The sequence below is a fragment of the Trichomycterus rosablanca genome, chromosome 2 (genome assembly GCF_030014385.1).
Source record: "Trichomycterus rosablanca isolate fTriRos1 chromosome 2, fTriRos1.hap1, whole genome shotgun sequence".
Taxonomy (NCBI): domain Eukaryota; kingdom Metazoa; phylum Chordata; class Actinopteri; order Siluriformes; family Trichomycteridae; genus Trichomycterus; species Trichomycterus rosablanca.
Genome location: NC_085989.1, coordinates 8,613,449 through 8,628,243, shown reverse-complemented (window position 1 = coordinate 8,628,243; position 14,795 = coordinate 8,613,449). Strand labels below are relative to the sequence as shown.

General features: G+C 42.6%; 1 protein-coding gene across 1 annotated transcript in view; it reads left to right on the top strand.

Annotated features, from left to right (window-relative positions):
* The window catches only part of grin2da (glutamate receptor, ionotropic, N-methyl D-aspartate 2D, a), a 232,600-nt gene that overhangs the window by 87,290 nt on the left and 130,515 nt on the right, over window positions 1-14,795 (top strand). The window lies entirely within an intron of this gene.

Genomic DNA, 14,795 nt, shown 5'->3' with positions numbered 1-14,795 from the left:
TGCATCTATATGGTAAGTGGAGCTGATAAAATGGACAGTGAGTGTAGAAACAAGGAGGTGGTTTTAATGTTATGGCTGATCAGTGTTATTGTGATTATGGCTTTGAGTACAGATGTATTATCTAGACTCCCCGCTTAATAATTAAGTTCAGGTCCATTAGCCACATCCATTGCTAAGCAGTGATTAAATTCATTTGTTTAAATTCGACTGTGCCTCTGGGTACACAGTAACATCTATAATTACATGGTTTTAAGACATGAGGCTTGCACAGAGACAAACCTTGTAGACCACCATTGAGCATTTTTTGGAATGAAGTGCAAGCAAGGCATTCTGGTTTAACATTGGTGCCCAATCTTCCAAATGTTCTTTTTAACCATTGGCATTGGTTTTTGTAAAGGAATGGGGCGGCATGATGGCATGGTGGGTAGCACTGTCGCCTCACAGCAAGAAGAAATCATGTAAACAGAATTAATCCGTTCCAGACCTCCCAACCCCCCCCTTACCTAACCTCTCTAATGTCTTAAATCAGGGGTGTCAAACTCACAGCCTGCAGGCCAGATCCGGCCCGCCACGTCATTTTATGTGGCCCGCGAGAGCTTAAACGACTGTACGATTGTTGTGATGGTTCGAGTCGTTACAGAGATGTAATTATAATTTAATGGGACACCTGCGCCTTTAAACGGCAACGACATCGTAGTCATGGCAACTAACTTTGACCTTCGCTGAGAAGCCATGTGACTTTTACGGCAAAAGAACGCGGGTAGTAATGTAAACAATAATAATAAATATAAATAATTATCTTATATAATACAGAAGCATCGTCTGTAAGTAGTGGCGTTTATATTCTCAGTTGTTAGTAAATGTTTAGTGAGTATATCACAGTGTTTTAGTTACAAATTTACCGTAATTAAATACAATTGTTACCGTTACTATAGCAATTAGTATCTTTACACAAAATGCTAACTCGTTAGCGCTATTTTACGTTTGGTTAAATCTCATATTGTACCAGATGTAACACTTGACTACAGCTGTGTGCTTTTACTGTATTACGTTCTTTATTGTTTTTATTGTTTGTATTTTTACTTCATTCTGGTGCACACAGTGTATCACACAGCTGGGAAGCAAATAAAACCGACTGTATTCTGAAGAGAGCTGTCTGTCTGTCTGTCTGTCTGTCTGTCTGTCTAGCTGAGCAAGGGGGATAAACTATTAGTGAGGGCAGAATGATTGTCTTAAAATACACTGTAAACTCCTACATTAACTGCATCTCTCAAAATGCATGCTGATTTTGTGACCCGCAAAGCGACACATCCCGCCAGTAGATGATGTTAAGAAATATTTACACATAATCCCAAAATGTACAAGAAGATAATCAAGAAAATTAAGCAGAAGGAGGAAATTTAATGAAAACAAGATTGTGCTTCAGGAAGAGAAACCGGTGCGTCTCTTGTGTTATGAGGCTGTGTCTGTGGTAAAGGAGGACAATATAAATGCAGAATTTAGCCTCCAAGAAAAACAACAGACTGCAATCACAGCAGGATACGTTACAATCGGCCCTTTGAGGGCCACAATAATGCTGATGTGGCCCTCGATGAAAATGAGTTTGACACCCCTGTCTTAAATGGTCTTTTTTTTTATTATAAATACAAGTATATTTCCCTTAAATCTTAAATTATAGAATAGACATTACTGTAATAAACAAATATACACAGTAGTACTGTACATAAAACACATACATCACATCTCATGCACCATAATACATTTCCTTCTTTTTTTTATAAAATGTATCTACCAGAAACAACAATAACTCTCATATTTCTTTATTATTTCCTTCTTTATTTCAACAGTGTTGTATTTTGTAGGTGTAATTGCACAAAAGAAAGAATACTTTACTCCGAGTTCTCTCTTCTCTCTCACTCACTGTCCCCTCTGTCTGATACACAGTGACACCTACTGGCAGGAGTAATTATACAACAACAAATGCTCTGCGCTCTCTCTGCATCCTATTTGGGGACATTTTAATATTGAAAACACCGGAAAAACACCGTCCGCTGTGTGAATGTTCACTCAGTATATATATATATAGAGAGAGAGACGCTCGTTGTCAACTTGTTCGTGACGTCACGTGTTTGGCGAATTTCGGTTCGTAATCCGAAATTTGTTCGTACATTAAGTTGAAAAAGATCGCTCGTAACTTGAAATGTTCATATGGTAAAACGTTCGTAACTCAAGGGTCTACTGTACATGTTAAAGGAATGAGGCTGGTATAGCTGCAGCATTAATATTAATATCCATGATTTCAGAATGAGCTGTCCAACTCCAGTCCATATACTTTCGGGCGTATCGACTGTGTACATGCACCGTGTCCCACCCATGATTCGACAACGAGCCGTGCGCTGTGAACTGCGAATGATGGAGCACGTGCCACTTGATGGGACGTCGCGAGACACATCATAACTCATCCGTCGCCGCCGCTGCAGAAAGCCGCCCGTCACGAACGCTCCGCCGCAGTCTTTTGATCTCCCCGCATCATCAGCCGCAAAGAACAAGGGGAAAAAAAAAAAGCAAAGCGAAGCTGGATGTCAGGGCTACTGCAGGTAGACAAGATCCGGACCGCTGGCAGAAAACGGAAGGGGCTTTTGATACCGGGGCTTAAATCAATAGCACTCAGACATCGAAGGAGCGCAAGTGGGGGTTTATGGTGAGCCTTTCAGATGCTGATGCATGCTAAAGTGAAACGGCAGGGGGATGCCCGCATTAGCGCCGTGTGTGTTTTCTTTGGGAGTCGTTCCGGATAAGTGGTCCTCCTGGGGAACAATAGCCCCTGATCTGAACCAATGACCATCTGCTCACCCCACTGCTACACTTTCCCTAAACCTGCACCAGTAAAAAATGCATAGACCTTTACAAACATCCCCTTGTGTGCTGGAGTTTATATAGGGTGACCATATTTTGGTTTTCAAAAACAAAGACACTTGTGGTAAGATGGCAGCATGGGGCAAACGAACACCTGCACTGGGTGAAAGCTCTGCGTACGGAGAGCCACGCCTCAATCCCCATGCTTTACCACTAACTGTACAGGCGCCCTGAGCAACCAAGGTCCTTACATAACCCCAACCCATTTAGTCCAGTCTTTTCCCATCCTGCAGACTGGAAGCCTGCTAGAGGGCACCCAGCTGATTGGTAGCAGAGCCGAGATTCGAACCTAGAATCTCAGCACTGGTGTGCTAGCGGATTATCCTGGAGAAAAGGCTATCAGGGCAGTGATAGCTCAGTGGTTAAGGTACTGGACTAGTAAACAGAAGGTTGCCGGTTCAAGCCGCGCCACCACCAAGTTGTCACTGTTGGGTCCCTGAGCAAGGCCCTTAACCCTCAATTGCTCATCGTGTTCAGCTCATTGTGTAAGTCGCTTTGGATAAAAGCGTCGGCTAAATGCTGAAAATTTAAATGTAAACCAGGTTTTGTTGGACCAGTTGACGTTCCACAATGTGCTAATGATTGGTGCATTCACTGGACATGAGGTAGCATGGGCACTTTGACTGGACAGCCTGGTACACAGAAAGGACTGATGCCCTGTACTGTGACACACTTGTCTACATTTTTTGGTTTGTCCCTCCACAGACCATGCCAGCTTTAAAAAACTCTTGAATAAGCTGGGTGCAGCCATAGTGCTGGAACTAATGAAGTTTCTAAAGCAAAATAAACAACATTTAAGGATTTTTAGCAGTTTTAGGTTTTTATCTTCCTTTCCACTATAGTGTACACCACAATATTGTTACAGTCATTATCTGTTTCAGTTTTTTTGTGTAGTAATCTAACAACCCTATAAAATGCAGCCTACACGTGTACTGTTAAATCTATAAGTGACAGTTTCAATGATTGTGTTGTTTTGCTTTTTTAATAGAATTCAGCTCAAAGCTCCCTCAGATACACCATCCATCCATCCATCCATTCATTTACCCATCCATCCATCTATCCATCCATCCATCCATTCATTTACCCATCCATCCATCTATCCATCCATCCATCCATCCATCCATTCATTTACCCATCCATCCATCCATTCATTTACCCATCCATCCATCTATCCATCCATCCATTTACCCATCCATCCATCCATTCATTTACCCATCCATCCATCCATCCATCCATTCATTTACCCATCCATCCATCTATCCATCCATCCATCCATTCATTTACCCATCCATCCATCTATCCATCCATCCATCCATCCATTCATTTACCCATCCATCCATCTATCCATCCATCCATCCATCCATCTATCCATCCATCCATTTACCCATCCATCCATCCATTCATTTACCCATCCATCCATCTATCCATCCATCCATTTACCCATCCATCCATCCATTCATTTACCCATCCATCCATCTATCCATCCATCCATCCATTCATTTACCCATCCATCCATCTATCCATCCATCCATCCATCCATCTATCCATCCATCCATTTACCCATCCATCCATCCATTCATTTACCCATCCATCCATCTATCCATCCATCCATCCATCCATCTATCCATCCATCCATTTACCCATCCATCCATCCATTCATTTACCCATCCATCCATCTATCCATCCATCCATTTACCCATCCATCCATCCATTCATTTACCCATCCATCCATCTATCCATCCATCCATCCATTCATTTACCCATCCATCCATCTATCCATCCATCCATCCATCCATCTATCCATCCATCCATTTACCCATCTATCCATCCATTCATTTACCCATCCATCCATCCATCCATCCATCCATTTACCCATCCATCCATCCATTTATATATTTACTTATCCATCCATCCATTTATCTATTTACCCATCCATCCATTCATTTACCCATCCATCCATTCATTTACCCATCCATCCATCCATTTATATATTTACTTATCCATCCATCCATTTATCTATTTACCCATCCATCCATTCATTTATACATCCATCCATCCATCCATTTACCTATCTATTTACCCATCCATTCATTTACCCATCTATTTACCCATCCATCCATTTATATATTTACTTATCCATCCATCCATTTATCTATTTACCCATCCATCCATTCATTTATACATCCATCCATCCATCCATTTACCTATCTATTTACCCATCCATTCATTTACCCATCTATTTACCCATCCATCCATTTATATATTTACTTATCCATCCATCCATTTATCTATTTACCAATCCATCCATTCATTTATACATCCATCCATCCATCCATTTACCTATCTATTTACCCATCCATTCATTTACCCATCTATTTACCCATCCATCCATTTATCTATTTACTTATCCATCCATTCATTTATACATCCATCCATCCATCCATCCATTTACCCATCCAAATGGTATTAAAATACAGAGTGACCTCTGTGGGATCTTTTCAGCTATAACAACAGCCTCTCTTCTGAGAAAGCTTCTCACAAGATCTTATTGTATGTTTATGGGCATTTGTTCCAATTCAGTCAAAAGAGCATTTGTAGGATTTGTATGGCTGGGCACTGATGTTGCTCAATGTTCCAGTTCATTCCAAAGCTGTTTTTTAGGGCTGAGGTCTCGGTTTCATGTCTTGTGCACAGGGGCACGGTCATGCTGGAACAGGAAAGGGCCTTTGCTAAACACTTGCTGCCATGTTAGAAGCCTATTTATATCATTTCCTTTATGTAGTTGATGTATCCCACCTGTTAGCAATCGTTCAATAATTAGAAGGGGTGTCCTAATACTTTCGTCCATATAGTGTCTGGTAGTTCAAGCTTCAGGTACAAAAGAGCACTACTATCGAATCCTCCTTCTCCGAAGATTACTACACGCAACAAAAGCAATCTGTACATATGAAACACCTCAGTAGAGACCCTGCGAGCTCAGCTTTTCCTGGAATTAGTTTTCCTGAAATCCAGACTGGCACTTGTTATACGTTGAATTCAGCCATACTGAAAGAAATGAGCTTGTCAAGAAGCAGCATTCATGGAAACACTCGTGTTTTTTCTCTTTTTCTTTTATTAAGCGTGGCGGCTTTCAAAATACATTCTGTTTAGTTTTATGTATAGGATCTATGAGTGGAGCCATCGCCTACCAACAACTGACGACAATAGGCTGAGCTGAGGTTTGGTGGAGGCCTAAAAAGTGAGATTTAGATTTAGTTTACCTGGACATTTTTGCCATCTGTGAAAAGGAATGCATTGATTAGCGGTCTAATATGTTAACCCACCACCGCTTCGATCTCACACTGTTCAGTTCGAATTCCAGGCGATTGGCTATTGACCAAGCCGGGCGTCACAATTTGCTGTGCCAGAGGAAGTGAAGTGGACGGGTTATCATGCCCATATAGAATTGCGCCCTCTGCTGTCTGTCTGAAGTGCCTGTTCTATCGATGGATGATTTGCAGAGTGCATAGCATGACTTTCTATACGTCATACGTCGGACCTTATAGAAGCTACAATACACACCACAGCCTACCTTAATACTTGACAGTCTCAAATATGAAAATACGCATCCATGTTTTGACCCCCCCCTCCTCTGAGTCCACAGAATTGGTTGGGAGTAGAGCTGTGCGATATGACTAAAAAACTCGTATCTCTATATGCTTTTGAGAAGTAACGATATACGATATGATATAATGTAAACATAACAAAGTACAATGGCAGGCCACTTCAAATAAATGAGCATCCAAAAAATCCTGACAGCAGCACCGCGACCCAGATCAACCACACCGCAGCATATCATAAGCGCTGCTTACCTGAGCTTCTTTTCTGTTGTTTCATTAGGGATAAAATCCACTTTTTTGTAGATGTGTTCCTTCATGTTTCCAGAATATATTTATATATACACCGATCTACAATTACTGACTGTAGTCCATCTGTTTCATACCTTTTTAGCCTGCTTTCACCCTGTTCTTCAATGGTCAGGACCCCCACAGAGCAGGTATTATTTGGGTGGTGGATCATTCTCAGCACTGCACTGACACTGACATGGTGGTGGTGTGTTAGTGTGTGTTGTGCTGGTATGAGTGGATCAGACACAGCAGCGCTGATGGAGTTTTTAAACACCTCACTGTCACTGCTGGACTGAGAATAGTCCACCAACCAAAAATATCCAGCCAACAGCGCCCTGTGGCAGCGTCCTGTGACCACTGATGAAGGTCTAGAAGATGACCAACTCAAACAGCAGCAACAGATGAGCGATCGTCTCTGACTTTACATCTACAAGGTGGACCAACTAGGTAGGAGTGTCTAATAGAGTGCACACTGAGTGGACATGGTATTTAAAAACTCCAGCAGCGCGGCTGTGTCTGATCCACTCATACCAGCACAACACACACTAACAGACCACCACCATGTCATTGTCACTGCAGTGCTGAGAATGATCCACCACCTAAATAATACCTGCTCTGTGGGGGTCCTGACCATTGAAGAACAGGGTGAAAGCAGGCTAAAAAAGTATGTAGAGAAACAGATGGACTACAGTCAGTAATTGTAGAACTACAAAGTGTTTCTATATGGTGAGTGGAGCTGATAAAATGGACAGTGAGTGTTTTTGACTAACTGATAGCTAACTGAATTGCCATAGGATTGCTAGTGTTACAGACCTTTCTGTGGTGTACTCTGCTGGCAATGTTTGATGAGTGTGCATTTTGTCCCTTTGGGGATTCCATAATCAGTGGAAAAGTGTGCTTCTCTACACATGTGATCATCTGTGTAGTCTGTGCTGCGCCTCAAAAGAACAAGCAGTTCTTCAGTTTTATTCTCCCAATAGTTACACTTGCACCACCTCATAGTGCAAATTAACCAGTAAACTTGAGGCACTTGAACGCTACGTGAATGAAAAACTGTAAGACTTTGTCACTGGCAGGTAAAAAGATTTTTCCGTCTCTGGGAAATACCCTGAATTGGGCACCAATTCGTCACAGGACTTTAGGCATGCCCTCCTCAGTCACAGCCAGTCATGTAGATGTCTGAATCCCAGTGGTGGAGGGCTAGAGTAATAGCCTGAGGAGTTATACTGAATCGAACTGATGATTAATCCTGATTCACTGTCGGACAAATGTGCATGGGTTATTAATTTAAATGTTGAAAAAAAAATCCCCAGAAAAGGTCAATGCAAGACCCAAAGCAACATTAAATATAGATTTATGAGCATAGCTCAGATAGACATTGTTGCTACTTGTTATTTAAGTAGTTGTTTTACCACTTTCGTGAAGCTTGTACATTACATGGCGGCACAGCGGAGCAGCTGGTGAGTTTGGAGTGGGTGCTGCATAGCAACATGGGTCCTGACAATCTAGGCTGTATCCTGGCCTCCGGTCACCATCAGTAGGTGTTTTTGCATGGTTTTAGTGCTGTGGTTTCTCTGTATATACTGATTTATTTACATATACATCATTTAGCAGGCACTTATCCAGAGAGACTCACAGAAGTGCTTCCACATTAAACAGTTCCTCACTAGTACAAATAGAGAACAGTCTAGGAACACACGTCTGAGGAAACTCTTTTAGAACTAAAGTGTAGGTAGAAGAATGGATTTCTTAATATAGTTAGATTAGTGATTTAAGTGCTTAGTAAGAGGTGGGTTTAGTCGTCTTTTAAACATGGCAAGAGACTCAAAGAGACAGAGGATCATTTGACCTAAACTATGGATGGATGGATGGATGGATGGGTAAATATATGGATGGATGGATGGATGGATGATAGATGGATAAATAGATGGATGTACGAATGATGGATGGACGAATGATGGATGGATAAATAGATGGATGGATAAATAGATGAATGGATAAATAGATGGATGGATGGATAAATAGATGGATGGATGGGTAAATAGATGAATGTATGGATGGATAGATGGGTGGATATATGGATGGATAGATGGATGGGTAAAAAGATGAATAGATGGATGGGTAAATAGATGGATTGATGGATGGATAAATAGATGGGTGGATGGATGGATAGATGGGTGGATATATGGATGGATAGATGGATGGGTAAAAAGATGAATAGATGGATGGATAGATGGATGGGTAAATAGATGGATTGATGGATGGATAAATAGATGGATGGATGGATGGATGGGTTAATGGATGGATGGATGGATGGATGGATGGATAAATAGATGGATGTATTGATAAACAGATGGATGTATTGATAAACAGATGGATGGATGGGTTAATAGTTGGATGGATGGATGGATAGGTACATAGATGGATGTGTTGATAAACAGATGGATGGGTTAATAGTTGGATGGATGGATGGATGGATGGATAGGTACATAGATGGATGAATAGTTGGGTAAATGGATGGATGGATGGGTTAATGGATGGATGGATGGATAAATAGATGGATGGACAAATGATGAATGGATAAATGGATGGATGGATGGATGGATGGATAAGTAGATGGATGGATGGATAAATAGATGGATGGATGGATAAATAGATGGATGGACAAATGATGAATGGATAAATGGATGGATGGATGGATGGATAAATAGATGGATGGATGGATAAATAGATGGATGGATGGATGGATAAATAGATGGATGGATGGATAAATAGATGGATAAATAGATGGATGGATAAATAGATGGATGGATGGATGGATGGATGGATAAATAGATGGATGTACGAATGATGGATGGACGAATGATGGATGGATAAATAGATGGATGGATAAATAGATGAATGGATAAATAGATGGATGGATGGATAAATAGATGGATGGATGGATAAATAGATGGATGGATGGATGGATGGATGGATAAATAGATGGATGGATGAATGATGGATGGACGAATGATGGATGGATAAATAGATGGATGGATAAATAGATGGATAGATAAATAGATGGATGGATAAATAGATGGATGGACGAATGATGGATGGATAAATAGATGGATAGATAAATAGATGGATGGATAAATAGATGGATGGACGAATGATGGATGGATAAATAGATGGATGGATAAATAGATGGATGGATGGATGGATGGATGGATAAATAGATGGATGGACGAATGATGGATGGACGAATGATGGATGGATAAATAGATGAATGGATAAATGGATGGATGGATAAATAGATGGATGGACGAATGATGGATGGACGAATGATGGATGGATGGATGGATGAAGGATGGATGGATGAATGATGGATGGACGAATGATGGATGGATAAATAGATGGATGGATAAATAGATGGATGGATAAATGGATGGATGGATAAATAGATGGATGGACGAATGATGGATGGACGAATGATGGATGGATGGATGGATGAAGGATGGATGGATGAATGATGGATGGACGAATGATGGATGGATAAATAGATGGATGGATAAATAGATGGATGGATAAATAGATGGATGGATGCATAGGTACACAGATAGATGAATGGATGGATAAATAGATGGATGGAAGGACGGATGGATGGATGCATAAATACATAGATGGATAGAAGATGACCAACTCAAACGGCATCAAAAGTTGAGCGACCGTCTCTGACTTTACATCTACAAGGTGAACCAACTAGGTAGGAGTGTCTAACAGAGTGGGCAGTGAGTGGACACGGTATTTAAAAACTCCAGCAGCATTGCTGTGTCTGATCCACTCATACCAGCACAACACACACTAACACACCACCACCATGTCAGTGTCACTGCAGTGCTGAGAATGATCCACCACCCAAATAATACCTGCTCTGTGGTGGTCCTGTGGGGGTCCTGACCATTGAAGAACAGGGTGAAAGGGGGCTAACAAAGCGTGAAGAGAAACAGATGGACTTAAAGTGCTGATAAAATGGACAGTGAGTGTAGAAACAAGGAGGTGGTTTTAATGTTATGGCTGATCAGTGTATACATATATAAGAAGAAAAAATCATGGAAATAGGTGCAAATTTAAAACAAAGACTAAAGCTTTTATTTCCCACTTCATCGCTGAGCGTCAGAATACATTAGAATGAAAGTAAAAACAAAGCAGGAGCATCAGAGGCGATCAACAGCCTGTAAACCTTGTACAGAGTAAAGTGTATCACTGGAGAACAGAATTGCTTCGAGTCTTCTCACGCTGACGTAGAGCGAAGGATTAAAGCAGATTCCGTAAAGGCCCTGAAATTGATCAGCAGATCTTTCGGAGGGGGAAAATTCCCCCTCAAATTTTATACAGGCGTTTGGGCAACGTTAAGACCTGCCAATCCAGCTTTAAGTTTCCGTGCAGCGAGAAGCAAACTGGGTAATCTTGAAGAAACCCGTGTAGACGTATAGAAGACACCTCATTCTGTAAAGGTTGTGATCGGAGTTGAGGCTCGATTTCAGGTTCTAGAACACATGTTGCAGTGTAGCACCCGCTTTACCAGATGTGCCAGGGTTCCGCCCCGTGAACCAAATTGTTACGTTTTATAGTTACTTATTTATAAGTTAGTAAAACAACCAATAAAAGATGCTAAAAATATTGTTAGTTCGGTGGTTAGCACTGTTGCCTCACATCAAGAAGGTCCTGGGTTCGATTCCTAGGTGTAGCCATCCTGGTCCTTTCTTTGTGAAGTTTGTGTTTTGCATGTTTGCATGAAGAAGTTACTGCTGGTTCTGATAAAAAGGTTTCAGAATACACAGTGCATCACAGTTTGTTGCGTATGGGGCTGCATAGCCACAGACCAGTCATGGTGCCCATGCTGACCCCTGTCCACCGCCAAAAGCACCATCAATGGGCACGTGAGCATCGGAACTGGACCACGGAGCGATATAAGAAGGTGGCCTGGTCTGATGAATCACCTTTCTTTTGTTTTTGTTTTTTTACATCACATGGATGGCCGGGGGTGTGTGTGTGTCACTTACCTGGGGAACACATGGCACCAGTTGCACTATGGGAGGAGGCAGTGTAATAATTTGGGCAGTGTTGTGCTGGGAAACCTTGAATCCTGCCATCCATGTGGATGTTACTTTGACACGTACCACCTACCTAAGCATTGCCGCAGACCATGTACACCCTCTCATGGAAACGGTATTCCCTGATGCCTGTGGCCTATCTCAGGCAATACAAACAATGCATCTTACTCTCTCTGTTATGCCCTGTACAATCTGGTCCCCCCCCCCCCCCCCCCGCTTTCTCCCCTAATCTAGTCATGTCCAATTACCCTGATTGCATCCTCCATCGGTTCAACCCCCCAACGGCTGACTGAGGACGCTTCTCAACTGACACACGCCCCCTCCGACACGTGCTCAGTACAGACTGCATTTTTCACCTGCACGAATCGAGTTCATACACTATATTGCCAAAAGTATTCGCTCGTCTGCCTTCACACGCATATGAACTTGAGTGACTCCCATTCTTAATCCAAAGGGTTTAATATGATGTTGGCCCACTCTTTGCAGCTTTAACAGCTTCAAATCCTCTGGGAAGGCTTTCCACAAGGTTTAGGAGTGTGTTTATGGTAAGTTTTGACCATTCTTCCAGAAGCACATTAGTGAGGTCAGACACTGATGTGGGATGAGAAGGCCTGGCTCACAGTCTCCGCTCTAATTCATCCCAAAGGTGTTCTATCAGAATGAGGTCAGTCATGTTCTTCCACACCAAACTCACTCATCCATGTCTTTATGGAACTTGCTTTGTGCACTGGTGGCCATCCCCAAACTATTCCCACAAAGTTGGGAGCATGAAATTCTCTAAAATCTCTTGGTATGCTGAAGTATTAAGAGTTCCTTTCACTGGAACTAAGGGGTCGAGCCCAACTCCTGAAAAACAACCCCACACCATAATCCCTCCTCCATCAAACTTTACACTTGGCCCAATGCAGTCAGACAAGTACCGTTCTCCTGGCAACCGCCAAACCCAGACTCGTCCATCGGATTGCCAGACAGAGAAGCGTGATTCGTCACTCCAGAGAACACGTCTCCACTGCTCTAGAGTCCAGTGGCGGCGTGCTTTACACCACTGCATCCGACGCTTTGCATTGCGCTTGGTGATGTAAGGCTTGGATGCAGCTGCTCGGCCATGGAAACCCATTCCATGAAGCTCTCTACACACTGTTCTTGAGCTAATCTGAAGGCCACATGAAGTTTGGAGGTCTGTAGCGATTGACTCTTGAAAGTTGGCGACCTCTGCGCACTATGCGCCACTTATAGGCTGAGTTGCTGTCATTCTCAATCACTTCCACTTTGTTATAATACCACTGACAGTCGACTATGGAATATTTAGTAGCGAGGAAATTTCACGACTGGACTTGTTGCACAGGTGGCATCCCATCACGGTACCACACTGGAATTCACTGAGCTCCTAAGAGCGACCCATTCTTTCACTAATGTTTGTAGAAGCAGTCTGCATGCCTAGGTGCTTGGTCTTATACACATGTGGCCATGGAAGTGATTGGAACACCTGAATTCAATGAATTGGATGGGTGAGTGAATACTCTTGGCAAAATAGTGTATAAACCGATCAGCACTGTGCACGGAGAGCCACACTCTGATCAGCATTATTCCTCAGCCCTGTGCAGGCGTCATCAATCAGACAGCAGGGATCATAATTGCACCAGTTATGAGGCTGAGATTCGAAACGATGTATTCGAAATCCCAGCCCTGGTGTGCTAGCGTATTTTACCGCTGCGCCACCTGAGCGGCTTTTTGGGCTTATTTTTAACAAAACCTTGACATAGAGGACCCTAATGGTTCCCATCTACAGTTCTGTTCCCAAACTTCTTTCAAAGATTTTCAGCTAGGTCTATTTAGGGTAAGAAGTTTTCAGGCATGTGATCAGTGCGCTCTGTGTCTATCATTTCCTGGCAGGTGGTAAGGAAATAAATCAACATGCTGATATGAAGTCTGAAACTCAATGTAGTGCAGTATTGACTGAAAGCTCTGCCGACGGTGCGTAAGATTGTGTCATGGCTGGGAAAATTGTGTCTCTGACGAGCTGTGCAACAATTTAATGCTACATCTTTCTGAACGATATCACTTACACAGCTTCTTATTAAGTGCTGCCCTCAATCTTTCCCTCTAGCTAAAGAATCAAGCTCACGTCAACTCTTCCAGTGCACTAGGACACAACTCGACTTTTTAGAACCTCGGCCGGGGTGATGAGCACTGCTGAGGAATCCTGACAGTTTGGTTTAAATTGTTCCTAATGAGGGTGCAGCACTGTGGAAAAAGTATTTGCCCCCAACCTGATTCCTTTTATTTTTGATAATTTGTTACATTCACTTCTAACTAATGTTAATATAAGATGAAGACACAACACGAGTAAATAAAATGTTTTTCTTTATACATTTTCTCCCTTTTTTTCTCCCTTTTAGCGCATCCAGTTGCCCGATTGCGTCATGCTTCCTCTCCACCAATGCCGATCCCTGCTCTGATTGAGGAGAACGAAGCTAACCCACGCCCCCTCCGACACGTGGGCAGCATGCCGTATGCATCTTATCACCTACACTTTGACGAGTGCAGTGCAGCTCAGCGTTGTGTACGGAGAGACACACCCTGAGAGCACTCTTTTCTCATCTCTGTGCAGGCGCCATCAATCAGCCAGCAGAGGTCGTAATTGCACCAGTCATGAGAGAGAGACCCAATCCGGCTTAGTCCCACCCGTCTGAACAACAGGCCAATCGTTGTTCATGTGGCAATTCAGTGTCTCCAGTTAACCTGACTGCATGTTTTTGGACTGTGGGAGGAAACCGGAGCTCCAGGAGGAAACCCACACAGACACGGGGAGAACATGCAAACTCTGCACAGAAAGGACCCGGACCACCCCGCCTGGGGATCGAATCCAGGACCTTCTTGCTGTGAGGCGACA